The following is an 8,735-nucleotide window of genomic DNA, read 5'->3' on the forward strand; positions in this document are numbered from 1 at the left end:
TCTTCGTGAAGTCATTGCTTATTTGTCTTATTTGTTTGACTTAATTGCTTGACTACTATCGTTGATTGGCTTCGTACTATCTTCCATCCCGATCCTTACTACCTAGCTGCTAATAGTCTTTGTACGTTCACTTTATTGCATACTTGACTATGGCTTGCTTGTTGTAGTTTATCTTCCGCTGCATATCAATTAGGTCATTTCTATTGTTTGTCTTCGAAACTTCCACGTTTTGAAGACTTTGATAAAAATCGCCTATTCACCCCCCCCCTCTAGTCGATAACTAGCACTTTCAATTGGTGTCAGAGCAAGGTACTCCCTTGTTCTGTGTGATTTGGTTTAACCACCTGGAGTTTAGCTATGTCGACTGCAGGGATAATCAAAGTCTCCGCTGCTTGCCCCGTATTCGATGGAACTGAATATCCCTACTTGAAGAATAAGATGCGCATGCATCTTGAAGCCATTGATGTCGACCTCTGGTATGTCGTCAAGAACGGCATTTCAAAAAATGGTGAAGGTGTCACCCCTGCCGATGTCAAGAAGTTCATTCAACTGGACTCGACTGCAAAGAACATAGCACTGTTGGGGAACGTTGCAGAAAATTAAAATTTTTCCTACGGTTTCACCAAGATCCATCTATGAGTTCATCTAAGCAACGAGTCAAGGGAGTGAGTTTGCATCTACATACCACTTGTAGATTGCGTGCGAAAGCGTTCAAGGGGATGGTGATGATGGAGTCGTACTCGCCGTGATTCAGATCACCGATGACCAAGTGCTGAACGGATAGCACCTCCGCGTTCAACACACGTACGGTACGGACGACGTCTCCTCCGTCTTGATCCAGCAAGGAGGAAGGAGAGGTTGAGGAAGACAGCTCCAACGGCAGCACGACGGCGTGGTGTTGTTGGTGCAGCAGTACTCCGACAGGGCTTCGCCAAGCACACAACGGAGGAGGAGAGGTGTTGGGGAGGGGAGGGGCTGCGCCTTGGCTTGTTTTTTCAGCCCTCCCCTCACCCCTCTATTTATAGGGGAAGGGGCAAGGGGGGCCGGCCCCTCTAGATGGGATATAGAGGGGGGGCGGCGGTTGACTAGCTCGTTGATCAATAGATGGTTACGGTTTCCTAACCATGGACATTGGATGTCATTGATAACGGGATCACATCATTAGGAGAATGATGTGATGGACAAGACCCAATCCTAAGCCTAGCATAGAGATCGTGTAGTTCGTATGCTGAAGCTTTTCTAATGTCAAGTATCTTTCCTTAGACCATGAGATTGTGCAACTCCCGGACACCGTAGGAATGCTTTGGGTGTACCAAACGTCACAACGTAACTGGGTGGCTATAAAGGTGCACTACAGGTATCTCCAAAAGTGTCTGTTGGGTTGGCACGAATCGAGACTGGGGTTTGTCACTCCGTGTAAACGGAGAGGTATCTCTGGGCCTACTCAGTAGGACATCATCATAATGTGCACAATGTGACCAAGGGGTTGATCACGGGATGATGTGTTACGGAAACGAGTAAAGAGACTTGCCGGTAATGAGATTGAACAAGGTATCGGTATACCGACGATCGGATCTCGGGCAAGTACTATACCGCTAGACAAAGGGAATTGTATACGGGATCGATTGAGTCCTTAACATCGTGGTTCATCCGATGAGATCATCATGGAACATGTGGGAGCCAACATGGGTATCCAGATCCCGCTGTTGGTTATTGACCGGAGAACGTCTCGGTCATGTCTGCATGATTCCCGAACCCGTAGGGTCTACACACTTAAGGTTTGATGACGCTAGGGTTATAAAGGAAGTTTGTATGTGGTTACCGAATGTTGTTCGGAGTCCCGGATGAGATCCCGGACGTCACGAGGAGTTTCGGAATGGTCCGGATGTAAAGATTTATATATGGGAAGTCATGTTTTGGTCACCGGAAAAGTTTCGGGTTTTATCGGTAACGTACCGGGACCACCGGGAGGGTCCCGGGTGTCCACCAAGTGGGGCCACCGGCCCCGGAGGACTGCATGGGCCAAGTGTGGGAGGGGACCAGCCCCAGGTGGGCTGGTGCGCCCCCCCCCACAAGGGCCCAAGGCGCCTAGGGTTTGGGGAGGGGGCGCACCCACCTAACTTCGGGGGCAAGTTTCCCCTTTCCCCCCCTTTGGCCGCCCCCTCAGATGGGATCTGGGCTGGCCGCCGTCCCTAGGGTGGAACCCTAGGTGGAGGCGCAGCCCCCCCCCTCTCCCCCTATATATACTTGAGGGGTTTTGGGGCTGCCAACACATGAGTTTCACCCCTCCCTGGCGCAGCCCTACCTCTCTCCCTCCTCCTCTCCCACGGTGCTTGGCGAAGCCCTGCAGGATTGCCACGCTCCTCCATCACCACCACGCCGTTGTGCTGCTGCTGGATGGAGTCTTCCTCAAACTCGCCCTCTCTCCTTGCTGGATCAATGCATGGGAGACGTCACCGAGTTGTACGTGTGTTGAACGCGGAGGTGCCGTCCGTTCAGCACTAGGATCTCCGGTGATTTGGATCACGACGAGTACGACTCTTTCAACCATGTTCTCTTGAACGCTTCCGCTTAGCGATCTACAAGGGTATGTAGATGCACTCTCCTTCCCCTCGTTGCTGGTTTCTCCATAGATAGATCTTGGTGACACGTAGGAAAATTTTGAATTTCTTCTACGTTCCCCAACACATCTGTGGTCATCTGACCAAAGGACAGTATGGCCGTGTGAGTGCTCTGAAAACGTCAAAGCTAGTCTGGGACTGGCTACCCAAGGTCAACGAAGGCGTCTCTACACAAAGAGACCAGAGGATCAGTGTTCTTCGCAATCTCTTCAACCGCTTCAAGAGAAACGACAATGAAAATGTCCAGCTCACGTTTGATCGCCTCACCGACATCACGAATGAGCTTCAGGCTCTCGGCGCCACTGAGATCACTAAGCATGAAATCGTCAAGACGCTGCTGAGATCTCTTGACAGCTCCTTTGACACCCTTGCCCTCATGATACAAGAACGTCCTGACTTCAAGACTCTCAATCCGTCTGATATACTTGAGAGGCTCAACACACATGAGTTCCAGCTTTCTGAGAAAAGAGATATCTATGGCCCCAACTATGGCCGAACTCGTGCTTTGAAGGCAAAAGTTGTTTCCTCATCTGAAGAAGAATCTGACTGCGGTTCTGATGATCCTGAAGACATTGGAATGGAACTTGCTATTCTTGTGAAGAAGTTCCAAAAAATCACCAAGAAGAAGGGCTTCAGAAAGTCTTCACGATCCAGTTCAAGAAATGATGATGCTTCCACTCAAGACAACAAAAAGAGAACATGTCACAAGTGTAAGAAGCCTGGGCACTACATCTCTGAGTGTCCTCGGTGGGACAATGAGAAGAAAAAGAAGAAGAGCAAGGAATATGACTCTGATGACAAGAAGAAGAAGAAATCATCAAAGTCTTCTTCCAAGTCCTCATCAAAGTCTTCATCTCATAAGAAGAGCTCATCTGGCAAGGCTCGTGCATTTGTTGGCAAGGAAATGGATTCAGAGGAGGAGTCTGCTTCTGAGGAAGCGGAGGTGGAATCTGAAGCTGAGTCCGACTCTGGCGTTGCAAGTCTGGCTCTAGCCACAGCCTACGTTGCCAAGTCCATCTTCAACTCTGAAGACAATGACTCCCACACCAACACTGATGATGACAAGGACGATCCTGCTCTCACCTACTGCTTCATGGCACGCGGTGCCAAGGTAAAATCACGCGATGCTTACTTTCAAACATCAAGTGAAGATGACTCTGATTGTGAATCTAAACCCAGCTACAAAACACTTGCTAAAATTGCTACTGAACAACAAAGGGCTATGGAACATACTCAAAAACTGTTAGACAAAAGCGATGACCTGTTGGACGCGGAAATGACACGTTCACAGTCCTTAGTTGAAGACATAAAAAATCTTCATGCTAAGTATCAAGAACTTGAAAGTCTTCATGAGACGCTCTCAACCACTTATGAAAAGCTCTCCTATGATTATCTTCAAAGGAAGCAAGAGCTTGAGAAATTGAAAGCGACTCATGAAGATCTTCAAAAAGAGAATGAGTCATTTCGCGCTCAATAGATCAGTTCCGCTCAGGATGGATTTGAACCACCATGTTTAAAATGCATCGAGCGTGATAACGCTGCCTCTGTTGCTGAATGTTCTAATGCTGCTACTGTTGCTTTGTCTTCAACTACTGATGTGGAAACTAACCCCTCTACTGAGGATACCACTACTATTGCTGATGAAAATGCTAGGTTGAAGACATTGCTTGAAACAGGGATGTATAAAAGTCTGAAAGGGCATCAGACACTTCGTGATGTCCTCAAAAAGCAGATTCTGAACCGAAACCCTAGGAAAGAGGGTGTTGGGTTCGAGAGGAAAATGAATGCTGATGGTTCCTACTGGAAGCCTAAGCAGTATCCCAAAACCACATGGGTTGCTGCAAAGGAACCTTCAGTGGATCCATCCACTTTATCTGGCTTTACTTGTGCTAATCCTATTATCATTGATGAATCCTTTGATGCAAACTATAAACTGTTCAAAAATTAGAATGGTGAAGTGTTTGCCAGGTATATTGGTACTAACTGCAGGAATGGACCACCTATGAAGAAGATGTGGGTTCCCAAAAGCTGTCTTAGGAATCTTCCAGTGAATGTCATCATGACACCATCTGGGAAGAAGACAAACCCCAGATCAAAGGCATCATATGGTCCAACGGCTTCATACGAATACAGGACTCGCTTGAGTCACCCTAACGCCAATGTTTTGCAGGGAAATAGTACTCAAACTTATGAATATGAACGTGTGTCCTCAAACCGCCATGTTCATAGGACTAAGAACTTTTCTGCTTATTCATATGAGTATCGTTCATCTCCTGCAAGGCTATTTGCTAGGGCTTCAAAGCTGAAATTCTCAGATGCTGCACTTAGACTCATTGCTTCTAAGCCACCCCTGAAGATGTGGGTGGTGAAGAAGAATTAACTCTCTTTTGCAGAATATGGTCTCCAGCCAGTAATCAAAGGCGTCCGATATTATTGCTGGGGACCTAAAACACAAAGGGACGCATGATAAAATGACTTACTATGTATTCCACATATGAATCGCTTACCTGTCATACTATGTGCTAACTTTCATCTAAGCTGTGATAATCCAAGTGTGCGTCAAATGCTTATGCTTCACAACATACCTTGTGAAGCCTATCCTCCTAACTGCACTGTAGGGTATGACACCTCGTGCTTCAGAATGGATTATGGACAGCGGATGCACTAATCATATGACTGGTGATCGAAGTCTTCTCATGGACTCAACCTTACGTTCATCCGACAAGAGTCAAATCACATTTGCTGACACTGGTAAAGGCAAGGTATTGGGTCTAGGTATAGATGCAATCTCAAAGGATCAACACATGGATAAAGTGATGCTTGTTGAATCCCTTGGATTCAACTTAACGTCTGTCTCAATGCTTTGTGACTTAAACATGATTGTGATATTTGGAAAATATGTTGCCTTGTACTAATGGAATCTGACAAGTCTCTAGTCTTTGAAGGGTATAGGAAAGGTGATCTATACATGGTAAATTTCTCAGTAGGTCCACAGCTTGCCGTATGTCTTCTTGCAAAAGCTTCAGAATGCTGGCTCTGGCATCGAAGGCTGGGGCATGCTGGCATGAGGAACTTACACAGTCTCGTCAAGAAGAAGCATGTCATAGGCATCGAGGGTGTCAAGTTCAAGAAATATCATTTGTGTGGTGCCTGCGAAGCTGGAAAGATGATGAGGGACAAGCACCCCTCGAAGACAATCATGATGGCATCTCAACCCTTTGAGCTGTTGCACATGGACTTATTTGGCCCTACCCACTAATCTACCCTCACAACAACAGCGTGTCTCTATGGCTTCGTCATTGTTGATGACTACTCAAGATATGCATGGGTGCACATAATTCTCTACAAGACTGAAGTACAAGATGTCTTCAGACGATTCGCTAATCGAGCAATGAACAACTATGGCGTCAAGATCAAGCATATCAGAAGTGATAACGGCACTGAATTCAAGAACACCGGGCTTGATCTCTATCTGGATACAATGGGAATCACTCATGAGTTTTCTGCTCCATACACTCCTCAGCAAAATGGCATTGTTGAGCGCAAGAACAGAACCCTCATTGAGATGGCTCGAACAATGCTCGACGAGTACAAGACACCAAGAAAGTTCTGGCCTGAAGCTATTGATACAGCATGTCACATCATCAACCGTATTTACATCCACAAGCTTCTGGGCAAAACATCCTATGAGCTCCTTACTGGCAAGAAGCCAAATGTCAGCTACTTCAGAGTCTTTGGTGCTAGGTGCTGGATCAAGGATCCCCATCAGAAGTCAAAATTTGAACCCAAAGCTCACGAAGGCTTCATGCTCGGCTATGGAAAGAATTCGCACTCTTACAGAGTCTTCAACCTCTTCCACTACAAAATCGTTGAAACTGTGGACGTGCGATTTGATGAAACCAATGGTTCACAACGAGAGCTCCTGCCAAGCACATTAGATGAAGCTCCTTCCGGCGAATCTATCAAGATGATGGGAACTTGTGAAATCATGCCCTCTGAAGCACAGCCTGAAGAGGAACTTATCATTTCTGCACCAAACCAACCTGAAGACAATGCTCAGACCGAAGACAATCCTCCCAATGATGACAATGATCAGCATGAGCAAGGGCTTCGTCTAGTTCATCCTCGTGTTGCAAATGAAGTATAAATTGAGAAGATAATTGATAGCATCAATGCACCTGGTCCGCTTACTCGCTCAAGAGCAACACAATTAGCAAATTTCTGTGGGCACTTTTCATTTGTATCAATAACTGAACCCAAGAAAGTTGCTGAAGCCTTTATGGAATCTGAATGGATTCAAGCCATGCAAGAAGAACTTCAACAGTTCAAGCTGAATAATGTTTGGGAACTTGTCAAGCGCCCTGACCCTCGCAAACATAACATTATTGGCACTAAGTGGATATATCGGAACAAACAAGATGAGCATGGTCAAGTCGTCAGAAACAAAGCACGTCTTGTGGCTCAAGGATATACTCAAGTTGAAGGAATCGACTTCGATGAAACATTTGCTCCGGTGGCTAGGCTTGAAGCTATTCGCATACTGCTAGCCTATGCTAATCACCACAACATCTTGCTATATCAAATGGATATGAAGAGTGCTTTCCTCAATGGCAAGATTGAAGAAGAAGTGTATGTTGCTCAACCACCTGGTTTTGAAGATCCAAAACATCCTGATATGGTGTACAAACTAAACAAAGCACTGTATGGCCTCAAACAAGCTCCTCGCGCTTGGTATGATACAATCAAAGACTTCCTGAAGAGCAAAGGCTTCAAACCAGGATCCCTAGATCCCACACTCTTCACGAAGACATATGATGGTGAACTATTTGTATGCCAAATATATGTGGATGACATAATCTTCGGCTGCACCAACCAGAAGTATAGTGATGAGTTTGGATACATGATGCAAGAGCAATATCAGATGTCCATGATGGGTGAGCGAAGTTCTTCCTTGGTCTTCAAATTCGTTAGCAAAGAAATGGCATCTTCATTTCTCAAGAAAAATATCTCAAAGAATGTCTGAAGAAGCTCGGCATGCAAGATTGCAAAGGTTACACGACGCCAATGCCAGCCAAACATCATCTCGGTCTCGACGACAATGGTAAAGAGTTCGATCAAAAGGTATACCGCTCCATGATTGGTTCTTTACTTTACCTATGTGCATCTAGGCCAGATATTATGCTTAGTGTTTGCATGTGTGCTCGATTCCAAGCGGCACCAAAGGAATCGCATCACTTAGCTGTGAAGCGAATTCTTAGATATTTGGCTTACACCCCAACACTCGGAGTATGGTATCCAAAGGGATCAAGATTTGATCTGGTTGGATTCTCGGATGCTGATTATGCTGGTGACAAGGTGGATCGCAAATCTACATCAGGAACATGTCACTTTCTGGGACGATCACTTGTCTGTTCGTCTTCAAAGAAGCAAAACTGTGTATCACTCTCAACTGCTGAATCTGAATACATTGCTGCTGGATCTTGCTGTGCTCAGCTTCTCTGGATGAAGCAAACTCTCAAGGACTATGGCATGAATCTGAAGCAAGTCCCTCTCTTCTGCGACAACGAAAGCTCCATCAAGATTGCCAACAATACAGTTCAGCACTCGAAGACAAAGCACATTGAAATTCGTCATCATTTTCTCCGAGATCATGTCATGAAGAAAGATATTGACATCATTCACGTCAACACTAAAGAGCAACTGGCAGATATCTTCACAAAGCCCTTGGATGAGAAAAGGTTTTGCAAGTTACGGTGTGAGCTAAATATCTTGGAATCCTCAAATGTCCTGTGATCAGGAACACATCCTAACACTTATGCATGTTGATGACTTAGATGTGCAACACACGAAGTAAAGTATATCTTCAATCAATGAAGACTTACATTCTGAGTGTGAATACATTAACATGGAGTTTGACTCCGAAGCACCACGATAATTGTGCGCCGTGTCTGGGTCTAATACTTCCTATACGGTGGGTAACGCCACCACCAAATTTCTTGGTTTGAAGTGTTTCACTCATGGCGTTATTGTTGAATACATTCGCATTTGATTTGTCTTCAACTTTCAACTTACCTTCATGATTTACTTCACTATGTTGAGTTGATTGCTTTCCCA

Source organism: Triticum aestivum, chromosome 4A (genome assembly GCF_018294505.1).
Source record: "Triticum aestivum cultivar Chinese Spring chromosome 4A, IWGSC CS RefSeq v2.1, whole genome shotgun sequence".
Lineage (NCBI taxonomy): Eukaryota > Viridiplantae > Streptophyta > Magnoliopsida > Poales > Poaceae > Triticum > Triticum aestivum.